Source organism: Doryrhamphus excisus, linkage group LG8 (assembly GCF_037039965.1).
Source record: "Doryrhamphus excisus strain RoL-2023G ecotype Guam linkage group LG8, RoL_Dexc_Guam_v1.1, whole genome shotgun sequence".
Lineage (NCBI taxonomy): Eukaryota > Metazoa > Chordata > Actinopteri > Syngnathiformes > Syngnathidae > Doryrhamphus > Doryrhamphus excisus.
The window spans coordinates 2,536,201-2,549,270 of NC_136364.1; positions in this window are offsets into that span (position 1 = coordinate 2,536,201).

Consider the following 13,070-nt stretch of genomic DNA (forward strand, 5'->3'; position numbering starts at 1 on the left):
GCAACGCCTTTTGAAACGGAGTGTTTTAAGCCACCCCAAACTTATTTTAGGGCTCACTTCCAAATGCACAGACCTCATTATCTGTGACTTTGGCATCGTTTAACAGGAGAATACAACATTCTAATTACATTTATAGGTCAGAAAAGTGTAAAAAGCATAATAGGTCCCCTTTAATCTTAATGACAAAGGTGTAATACAACAGTACTTGGTGTGGCAAATGGGCGGCACTCTTCTCATTTGAAAACATTATTAACTGCCACACAAATATATACATTTCTACCATTTCTGTAACTTTAAACTTTATGTCACAGCCCTTCTTAATTATTCCAAGGAACAATTTGTGATTGATTGGAATCTCTGAGGTAACACCTGGGTGTTGCAGTGAAATAAACGCCGATACTAGCACCTCTGAAATACGGCAGCAAGTTCCTAAACTTCAATTTGGATGCTTGTTGCTTAGCAGTGTAATTTACCTCTAATCCGTTCTGCTGCTCACTCCTCTGTCAGTCAGGCTAATCAGTGCTAGCACAGCACACACTTCCGACTAAGATTTGTATGTGGCGTGATGAGAAAGTCACCTGATGATGTTATTAATATTATTTATATTTCCTTTGAAGACTTTTAAGTGTTGTTTGCTTTGTAGATTGAAACATTGTGACTGGCATGATGTACTTTCTTATGATGACTGAAAAGTTGAAGCAAACTAAAACTTCGTCCGTCGGGAGGTGGGGAATGTCAGTTTACCATGCAAACAGTCGTTCAGACATTTTCTGTCAAGGCAACAAATGTCAACGTGTTTGTTGGTGCCCATCAGTTCATTACGATTCATCCTCAGGGCTTTGTGAAGGACTTCACCAAATGTCACACACCTCCATGGCAGTTTGTCCAACAGCAACATCCTGGCACTTCTGTAAACTAGCGTGTTTATTTTTTAACATGTACACAGTGTGTATAGTAGGGATGAGCCGAATACTGGTTATAAACAAGTATCCGTTATGGATAATGCATTTTTGACGTGTATGCGAGTATGACAGTAATATATTTTTTTTAATGCTCATTATGTATTCACCCTTCATGCTCTGTGATTGGCCAGTCACACACCGCGACCACATCTCCCTCGACTGACTTTGCGACGACAGAGGAGCTGAGCGGTGCCTCGTTCACATACACGGTGAAATTGGCAAGTTAAAAATGTCTGTGTTGCATTGTTTACGCTGCCTCCACTTTATTAGGTTTCTTCAGCTTTTCTACAGTTTTCTTGGGTGCCCCCTTTGGGTGGTGAGATAAAGTCACTTGGAAGACTTTGCTTTAGTGAGAGTGAGATGAAGCCCCATGAGGCTTCGAACCATTTCAGTCAACTGGTTGGAGAATGGTTCATTTCTTGAAGCTTCATGTACACACGAAACCACCTGCTGGCCTTGGATAGAATTACAGGCGGCTGGATCTTCATGTGTGATGCATTGAATGCTGATCTGTTTTGGCTCTTGGAAATGATTATGTACTACAAAAAAATGGTATAACCAAATGATTAATCTACAAAGTGTAAGATAAAATATACAGTATGAAGCGCAGAAGAACTGGAGTCTGAGGCGGAGTGTCGAATTTGGGAGAAAACTTTATTTTTCTTGCCAACATTAACTTGCACGCTTTTGCTACGTAAAGGCATGTAAGACATGAAAGCCCCGTCTCTCAACCACAACAGGAAGCGGAAACCCCCCCGTCCCTTGCGCCTACCCCTCCGGGTGGCAACACCTCCCCTATCGATAGTTCCGGGGTGAATTATGTCCCGGTAACCTACCACTACAAGTATATATAAAATACTTTCTTGTCCATAAATGCCATGTATCATGTGATATGGCTAGCTTAATCATGGTTGTGTTGGTAATACTGTAATATATTAATATTATAATGTAGTACTATTAACCTTACCATGGACGGGAGAAGGTCCAGTTTCATCTTCATGTTCATGAAAGGCACGTTAATGCTTGAACATGGATGAGGTGTTATTATTGTAGCCCAACTCCTTGAAACACAATAAGCACTTCACCTCTCGATAACAATGACTAACAGTGAAAATACAGGTTTTAAAATATATATAATATTTAAAAAACATAGCATCTCTTAATAGTGTTGATTTGGCATACTGATCAAGTCAAAATGTTTTCACACAATTTCCTCTTTCGAGCTGGCTCCATATCTTCTCTCTCTGAACTCCAAACTAACGTAACCGTATAGGAACCAAACCATCGACAAACACGATCCACACGCTCGACTGACTGACTCTCACCACATTTTAATGTTTAAGCCTGAGGGGTTTATATCGCTGAGTGACAGGCAAACATTGCGGCAAATTCTGAACCTTTTCCCGAAGCCGTCACATGGTACAGCCGGGCAGCGAGGCTTCGGACGGCATCAATTCAGGCCCCTCCCCCAATGAATCAAGCCTCGGTACACGCTTCACGGAAGTTCCCACTCGATTACTCGACACACTCGAAGCCCCGGCACCTCTTGTAACATCACTACTTTGCTTGAAGTACTGGAAGCTTTTTTTTTTATTGACAGATAATTTCCCTGTTTACCATCATTCAGGTCTTGCAGATCAGTACACATATAGTGGAATAATAGTCAATATAGCAACTTCTCAACAATCCATGTCAATTTCAGACTTGAAATAATGTACGGATGTAAGCCCCGCACATTGTCAAGAATCCTGCAAATAACAAGGTACATTGAAACTGAACTTAAACCTAAATGATGACCTGACTCAGCTACTTAGGCTGATTGGAGGCAGCTGGGAGCTGCTGCTTCTTCACTCTCCCGACCTGAAGCTGCCGCACGCCACGACTCCTCTAGCAGCTCCCTCACCTCGTCCAGCTGTCCCTGTCTCCGCAGCCAGAGGACTCGCTACGTTTTTGCTATCCTGGTGTGCGGCCTTCTGCTGCCGCCAGCGCCCGAGTTTGAGCCTATTAAAGGACTTTTAATGGCCCCAGTCTGCATCTGCATTCTGTGGTCCTACACGGACATGTGAGTTAACACCTGTGAGTTAAAGTAGAATTCTGAGTTCTGACTCCTTTTTATTTCAATGTGAACGTAGTTGTGTGCTTATTTTCCATTTTTTGTAAAGACACTTCCACACACTCGGTCATGCTGGACATGGCTGACTCCATGCAGTGTGAAGCTGATGTAATACCACGCCAATGTAACATTGCAGTAGTGAGTGAGGGACTAATGTTCAAACTGCAACGTAGAATGGGGCGATCGTGTTGGAATCCAATAAGAACTATAAAACTAAGAGATATCATTCTTTTATCAGACATCATTAGATTGGGTCATCTCAACCATTAGAAAACAAACTTATCTTCTCAATTTTTAAAAAATTCCTTTTACTCAAATTAGAGTAAAGTTTGGCTTTAGCTGGATCTGAAGCAATGCCTTGAGGTAACGTGTATTGTTATGATATATGTACAGTAAAGTCTCGTTATATCGATATTCTCGGGAGTCAGAAAAAATACCGATATAACCGGACTATCCATATATCCGATCCTGCGCCGAACTGCATTAAAAGTGGGCGGATCTTTGATATGGCATGTAATTTTCTCCTTGAGTTCGCGGATTGCGTATCTAGCATGCTTTTGTACTACAATACATTTTGTACTACAGTAAATAAAAATAAACTTACGCTGTAGTGATTACCGGTTACCGGGACATAATTCACCCCGGAACATAATTCACCCCGGAACTAGGTGTTGCCACCCGGAGGGGTAGGCGCGAGGGACGGGTGTTTTCCGCTGTGTGTGCTGCACTCTGGTGGTGGAAGTGTGAAAAATAAAGTTGACTGGAAGCAGCCGTTCGCCGTGTTCTTTTTTGGTATTGAAATCCTTAAGCAAAGATTGATTTAAGCTGCTTTTGTATCGATATAAGCAGACCAAATTGGCTGGCGGGAGATGAAAAGGGCATCCTAGTAACCGGATTATCATAATAACCGTGTATCGTACTAACGGAGCTAATTATATCATAAAAGACTAGAAATTTGAAAAATGAAAATAGTATCGTAATAAGTAGTAATTCGTTTTAACCGATATCGATATAACGAGACTTTACTGTACATATATGTAAATGCCTCTTTGGAACAAACTTCCTGATACAAGTTCTCCAACACAATCAAAAACGTCTTTTTCTGAAGCACTTCAGCTGCTGTAAGGTGGAGCTAAGATAAGCTAAGATTAGATAAAAATGAAATGATCCTTCCCTGAGGAACTGTCTTTCACAGTCAATCCTGGCCACCGTGCATCATCTCCAAAAAAAACCCATCTACACCTAAATGGTTCCGCTTCCTTTCCCGAGCACCATCCAGAAACCCGAGTTAGGTCTCGCGCGGGGCAGCAGCCTCATGCATTATTCAGCAGCACACCGAGAGCGTCGACAAATGATTTTATGTAGCGGGGAAAGATTCATCTTTGGGATTGGGACGGGAGAAGCTAATGTGTTTATTATGCCCACATAATGGCATGAAATTGAGGCCAGCGTGGAGGATTCAGAGGAGTGTTTATACTTTATATTCATCACAGGAATGCATCAAATACCTCCCGGTCAAATGATGACGGGTCTGCGTGTGTGTTTACATACATGATGTTTGTGTGTATTGTCATGAATGTACACTTAAGAAGGTTGTTTGCTTCACGGAAAGGAAACAGTTGTGGCAGTTGAAAGAAACATGCAGGGGTTAGGGGTGGGGGGGTTAGGGCCGAGCCCTCCTCCCATGGGTAGCATTACCCTGTCCTATTATTATTGGTGTGGGTGTAATGGTGTGGAAAACAAAGAGAAAAAAACAGGAGTTAATGCATTTAACAGAGACCCCTCAACTTTTTGTGTACATGTTGTCATAATGGTAGTAGTATATCCTCTTTGCAGTTTCAATGGCACTTTTGTTACTTGATGCTGTTGCACAGTTCCACCACAGAGGGTGCTGTTGCTTGGTTAGTTGGGAAGGCCACGTGTAACGGCCTTGAGAGGTCTGAAGAACAAAAGAATGAAAATAAAGTTCTTTTCCTCTTCACTTCTGCACCCTACACAGACGGAACATAAATGACACAATGTAACAAAAACCTAGTGTAAATCCCGTCAGACCAGTAAATGAAACAAGGCTCTTTTTATTAAAACCAACGATCAAAATAACATAAAACCACTTGAAATGACAAATATATCGACATAAAAACAATATACACAACACAGATGACCAAATCTTAACTAAAGAACACATTTTGTCTGCAGCTCTTTAACTGAACTTACCCTCCTCAATGCCACCCACGTTGTGTGGCAAAGAGAGGAAGTGCTACCAGAGCTGGGGGCAACTACGGAAGCCCGGGAGGAGCACAATGACACAATGTTGTCTGTCTGGCCACAGATTCTCATCCACATCACAGCATATACAGTATTATCCCTTGCAATGCAACAAAAGAAGAAATGGTGTGCATGTCGCAACCATCCTTTACGGTGATCTCCTGAAATATCCTTACAACCAGCGTCCATTGCATGGAGCAAGGACCTCTGATCTTGAGCACGATGCCCATACACTCTCCACCTCCAAGTGGAGAAAAACTCCTCAATAGGATAAAGGAGAGGAGAGTAAGTTTGTAGGAACACTATGACCATTTCAAGAGATTCATACTGTATATGAGAGAAAAACATTAGACATTTAATCATTTGCAAAGATGAACAAGATTTACAATTTGATGAAATTCATTCATTCATTTTCTTATCCTCACGAGGGTTGCGGGTATGCGAGAGGCAGGCTTTACCCTGGACTGGTGACCAGCCAATCACAGGGCACATACAGACAAACAACCATTCACACTCACATTCATATCTATGGACAATTTGGAGTCGCCAATTAACCTAGCATGTTTTTGGAATGTGGGAGGAAACCGGAGTACCCGGAGAAAACCCACGCATGCACGGGGAGAACATGCAAACTCCACACAGTAATGGCCGAGGGTAGAATTGAACTTGGGTCTCCAAGCTGTGAGGCCTGGGTGCTAACCACTCGACCGCCATGCAACCGATTTGATGAAATGAATGAGAAATCCAATTCTGGTGTGAACAATTGCCAAGTAGCTTGGATGTTTGTTTTGATTGTTTTGCTTTCTTGAATTAGCAGCAATCTTTATACAGGAGATAATGTTGTTTTCATAATTTCTTGTCTTTTTAGACTGACTATGCATTTGCAGAAAGGGGATTTGAAGACTATATTTCTTTCATTAGATGAAAATGACATCCACAGATTTACTTTAACAATCAATAAAAAAAACATGTAAAATAGATTTCTTATTTTCATATCCACAACAAAAAGTAGTGGGGTCAACGCCTGAGAAAACCATTCCTTTTCCTATGGCACCATCTGCTGGTCTGTAATTGTACTGCAAAAAAACAATGTGCCTCTGCTTTGGTCTTCACACACACACACACTTTTCCCTTCAGGGGTCGCCACAGCAAATCACTCACTTCAATCCAACCCTGTCTTCTACATCTGTCTCTTTCATACCAACTGCCCTCATGTCCTAATACTAAAATTACTAATTAATAAAATGAAATAAAAATACAAATAAAAATAATTACAATAATAATTAGGAATACATTGGTCTATGTCTTTTTTCATAAATCCACCAACTAACCTATAAGGAAATAATAATATTAACTAGAAAATTCCAGCTGACATTTTGATGGGCATGCATGGAATTTAGCAAAAAAAGGCCAATCTTAATTCATTCATTCATTTTCTACCGCTTATCCTCCCGAGGGTTGCGGGGGTGCTGGAGCCTATCCCAGCTGTCATCAGGATAGAGGTGGGATACACCCTGGACTGGTGGCCAGCCAATCACAGGGCACATATAGACAAACAACCATTCACACTCACATTCATACCTATGGACAATTTGGAGTCGCTAATTAACCTAGCATGTTTTTGGAATGTGGGAGGAAACCGGAGTACCCGGAGAAAACCCCACGCATGCACGGGGAGAACATGCAAACATGCAAAAGGGTGGAATTGAACTTGGGTCTCATAGCTGTGAGGCCTGGGTGCTAACCACTCGTGCATCGTGCAGCATTTTAGCTGTATTCCTCACTTCTAAAGGCTAATACAGACATGGAATGATGCAGGGACGCTTTCGCTATCGAGTGCCATCTCGCCAGATGCTTGCGTGCTAACAGTTAGCATGTTAGCTTTTTTGATAAATGAGTTATACGCACTACATTGCTCGGTGGCGTGGCACACAGGAGGTTCACAGGACAGGTTGCATGCCCATCAAAATTTCCATGGGAATTTTCTATTTAAATTATTATTATATTATAAAAAGTAGATTTTAAAAAAATACCCGTTGACAGGTGCAGAAGTCGTTTAATTGCAGTGATCTTCTCAAAAGGTTGTGCAACAAAATATTAAGTTATGGGTACCATCATTTTTTTTAATAATTATGTTAATCAACAATTCAAAAGTGATGGCTGATTTTGATTTTGAATTCTCAATTCAAGTGATTTCAGTGAGAATTGTGGGATTTTCTTTCTTTAACTGAGGGGTACCAACAATTGTGTCCACGTGTGTATGACATCCGTTGCAATATTTCAAGGTACCTGCAGATGTCATGTCAGACATTTTTACAGGCAACCCCAAATATGGTGGCCATTGTGTGCGTGGTGACAAAGTGATTCACGTGGTGATTTCATTGTCGCGCTGCTGACACGGTGGAGTAACGAGGGGGGAAAAAAAGCCTCCGTGGCTTTTGTGTCATCGGCTGCGGTGAAAGATTTACAGCTTAATGGGAGGCGAGCAAAGCGGCCGATGACAAGGCCTTCGCTGCTATCCATCAGTCAGCCTTTCATACGCCTCGCTTTGATTCCACTGCGGTGATTTAGAGGCCGCATACGCGCATGACACTGGAGGGCGATGCCGCCAGCTACGAATGGAGGTTCGGTCTTGTCACATTTCATATAATCTCATTTTTAAATGCTCGTTCCATCATCTCAGAGACTTTTTGGGCCTCAAAGGCTCCCGTACTCGGGCACGTGCCAGACCTCTGGCTAGCCTTTTAAGCTAATAGCCGCGAGCACAACACTATTAAGTGAATTCATATTGATGGTAATGCACATTTTAAAATAAATACACAATATTTTACCATGATTTCACTGAATTATTCTATTGATAACAATGGGATGGAATAGCGAATAGTTCTTTATTGTCATAAATCGAATAAGGCACAACAAATTACTGCGTACATACGACGGAGCATTAGGGCCACATTGAAAAAGAATTAAACATACATTTACCAGGATGAAGTTTTAAATTCATATAATATTACCTTTGATGAAGGCCAAAGGTCACAGAAGTTGCACCCTTTTCATAGCTGTCTCAGGCAATGCCTGTAACCTAAAGTTATAGTTTTCTCTTCTAAATTTTGACTTTATTCTGGTAATATTAAAAGTTTTAACTAGTTTTTAATATTTTTTAAATTTTTATTTTTTTAAGTAAAATTTTTAATTAGTTTTAATATTTGTAATATATTTATTTTTTCAAGTTTTAATATTAAAAGTTGTAAATTTACTACTTCTCGAAATCTCAGGTTATTTTAATATTCTGTCATAACAGGCATTACCTGAGACAGCTATGGAAAGGGGGACTTATGACAAAGGTTATGACAGTTTTTCTTGTAAATTTACAACTTTATTCTTTATTCTCTATTTATTTATGTTTATTTTGTTTTATTTAAGTTTTTTTTTCTGTAAATTTACAATTCACAAAATCTCCGATTATTTGAATACTCAGTTCTAACGGGCATTGCCTGAGACAGCTATGGAAAGGTAATTTTTCCATTATTTTCTGTATATTCATGACTTTTTTCTAACTAATTGAACTAATTAGAACTAGGTTTTAACTATGAAAATATTCAATTTATTAATTTTGAATCCTATATTGCGGAAATAAACTCATCGCTGTCCCCGCAATAATGTTTGCATTACACAGTTATGTACTGTTCTACGGTTATCATCACATTCCTCCCACTTAGCAGGGGATTTGGTACCGATGACACTGTTACTGTGATGCATTTAGCATATGAAATGGTTGTCTAACTCATGTTTTCCAAACTATTGATGCTTTGAAAGTCAATAGCAAGACATGCATTGGTAATCTAATGAGAGACTAATGAGGGAAATTAAGGATTGCAACCAGAGCTCATCACCAGATGTTTGCATTCATTGACGTCTCCAATTGAGGATCATAAAAGGCACCATCAGTCTCTCACTGAGTCCATTCACAGGTCCGCCAACATCAGAGCTGGGGCCCTCCCTGCGGTGCGAGCCAGGTCGGGCCCCCTCGTCCTCATGCAGCCCCACACGGGGAGGAGGTCCGGCCAGAAAGGTGAACATTAACCCCGCTCCCATTCGGCAGGCCGTAAATCACCAAGGCGTCCAACGTGGATCGGCAGACAGCCTCCGCATGACAACATCAATCTGTCAGCTCGGACGCGGCCTAGCCTGCATGCTAATAACGGGAATGTGGACCTAAAATGAACACAATGCAGTTTTTAAATGAAAAATTTGTATTATTAAATGAGAATAAAGTGATTGCTCCCTAAACCTAATAACTGGTTAAGCCACCTTTAGCAGCAACAACTGCAATCAACTGTTTGCCATAACTTGCAATGAGTCTCTTCCTGTGCTGTGGAGGAATTTTGGCCCACTCATCTTTGCAGAATTGTTGTCATTCAGCCACATTGGTAGGGTTTCCAGCATGAAGCCTTTTTCAGGTCATGTCACAGCATCTCAATAGGATCCAGGTCAGGACTTGGACTAGGCCACCCCAAAGTCTTCCACTTCAAGTTGGTTTCAGCTTGAGGTTACAAACGGGATTTTTTGGTAGACAGCAGAAGTCATGGTTCCATTTATCACAGCAAGTCTCTCAGGTTCTAAAGCAGCAAAAACACCCCAGACCATCACACTACCGCCACCATATTTTACTGTTGGTATGATTCTGAAATGTGGTGTTACTTTTATGCTAGATGTAATGGGACACACAACGTCCAACTTTTGTCTCGTCAAAGTATTATCCCAAAAGTCTTGGGGATTATCAAGATGTTTTCTGGCTAAATGGAGGTTTAATGTTGTCTTTCTTCAGCAGTGGTTTTTGGTCTCGGAATGCTGCCATGCAGGTTGTTTTTGCGCAGTGTCTTGTAGTTGAGTCATGAACACTGACCTTAACTGAGGCACTCCTGGCAAGGTTCGCCACTGTTCCATGTATTCACTATTTGTGGATAATAGCTCTCAATGTGGTTTGCTGGAGTCCTGAAGCTTTAGAAATGGCTTTATTACCTTTTCCAGACTGATAGATCTCAATGAATCTCAGTTATGTTTTAAGTTTTTATGTTTTTTCTCACTTTTTCTCACTTTTTCTCCCTTAATCATTAAAAGTTTCATTTAAAAAGTGTATTTTGTGTTCAGTTGTGTTGTAATGGATTGATATTTAAATTAGTTTGACGATCTGAAGGGGGCAAACACTTTTTCAAACCACTGTATATAGATGCTAAATAAATAAGTATAATACAAATGTACGTATAAAGCCACATTCATATGAACGTATCCTCCTTGGTTACATTAGATTTTTTGTAAATGACAGGAAACTATAAGAAGCTATGATGCATCGTGCGCTTCCATTATCAAAGCAGAAGTGTCCCTGTGGGTGGTACAAGAAGGTGAGTGAGCGTTGCTGTGGCGACGCAACTCATCTCCATGACACAACAGAGGAGTGCTTGATGCGGGATGTCATGATGGAAGACTGCTGTCAGGCCCTGGCATGGGTATGTATTTCTTGGGCTAAAAACTCTGCTCGGTCGCAGTGACCAATTAGCCCTGGAAGAGAGTGGCCTCCTGACCCTTAACCCCTGCTGGGTAGTCTTATCCATTAACCCCTTTGGGCCTCAGCTGGAGTTGATGTAGCATCCTTTCTTGTGACACGCCTAAACACACGGCGGCATTCACCCCGCAGCTTCCACTTTCTGTCTCTTTGTATGTGTCCACCACTCCCTGGTGGTGGCAGCTCGCTCCTCGCCATGACCTCTGAAGGGCGGATGGAGCATTTAGGTTGGAGTTCATTCCGGTTTTCCGATTTCAGTTATTATAGTATATTTAATGGTGCTAATTGTGCTCCTATTATATCATGTCAGGGGTGTCCAAAGTGTGGCCCACTGCTGTTTTTTGGTTGGCCCGTGGCACATTCATAAAACATAATTTAACAATAAATGATGGTAACTGAAAAAAGCGGATGTTATTTTACAAGAAAAAAGCCAAAATATTAAGAGAAAAAGTTGCAATAACATTGTGATGTTATGAGGAAAAAAACTATGTAAAAAGATTAAGATATGCCTTTATTCGTCCCCCAGTGGGGAAATTTGTATAATTTGTATAATTTGTATAAAACAAAGTTAATATTATAGTTGTATAGTATGGATAACATTTTGTATAAAAAGTTACAATGTCACGGGAATATAGTTTTAATTATGAAAATAAAATTTACAGGATGAAAGTTAAAATTGTTGGAAAAAAAATTCAAAAGCAGCTATAATTTTAAGTCAAAATATTAAAATGGAAGGTTGTATTAGAAAGTATAAGAAAAATGTCACAATTTTACAAGACTAAACTTAAGAAAATAAATATTTGAATTAAAAAAATAATCACTGAAATGAAAATTCAGCACTAAAAGAGCAATATTATTCTTAGGAAAAAGTGAAGTCAAACAAGCGGGTTTGGATAGCAAAGCAAAGCATTAGCATTGCTAATGAGCGTTAGCATTCAAGCTGCATTAGTCTTCACGTTGGCAGGTTTGCCTCCAGACCCAAACAGATGCTCTTCTATCCGGCTTCAGTTTCTTTTGGTATGGGCGAGTGAAAGAAGAAGTAAAAAGAAGGCCTGCTCAGATCTTTGGAGGCTTCCTGGGTGTGAAAATCAAAGAGGGCATTGAAAACCAAATGGGGCAACGTCAGTGGATTACAAGGCCGGGCCCAGCGGGACGCCAGGCTGCAGGTCAGGATGGTTGCAGGTCACGCCGGGTGGTTGGCTCGCCTCGCCTTAGCTAGCATCATTTAACCATCTTTGCCGTGCATAACGCTGGGATGTGCTCTAAATTAGGAACATGTCTGTAAATATCACACGTATTGGTGAATTATTTGCAATTTTTCTGCATATTTCCCAACTTCAAGCGAGATAAACATGAATGCTTATTGGTTGGAAGCACGGTAGGTGATGTGTATTTGTATAATGAGGGACGGTGAGGCCTAAGGAGTTATTATTAGGCATCTTCCTTTTTTTTCCTCCTGTGAAATGTTCCCATAAAGGCGTGGAAAAGTCAGACATGAGTCACTCCGAGAAAAGCAACACTCTTTAAATTGCTGTCTGGTCATAAAAATAACCGAAAATTAAACTACAGTCAGTTAGACTGTGACACAATTTTGAAAATGCAAACAGCAAATTATGAGGCAATCGCACATTAGTTGCAGTTTTTCAACCTACAAAAAAGCTGTTGACCAATCCGGCCTCAAAATTTGCTACAGCAGACGGAAGCACAGCGGCAGCACTAGCATGACAACCAAGCTAAAGGCGATACCGGGACTCCCATTCCATCTGTTCATAGATCTAACATTATTATTCATCATGAAATCTCACTTAAATGTGTTTAAAGTGGGTATTTTACAATTTATTATATTATTTATTGCAAATGTTGATCTGAAATCAGAGAGTTTGAATGGGGAAATTAGTGTAAAAAATGTGTATTTTATATAGTGTTTCTATTATTTGTGTTTTTCCCCATTTGCTGGAATATTTGATATTTATTTAAAATGTGTTTAATAAGTAAGAACCATTCTCAGGATGAGCTTGTCAAAAAAGGGTGCGTACTGACCAATGAAAAAATGCCAGGGCCACCCCACGACCCTAATGAGGACAAGCGCTATAGAAAATGGATGGATGGACAACAGCAAGATATGCTAAGAAATGATATACAATACAATGTGAATTATTATTATGAA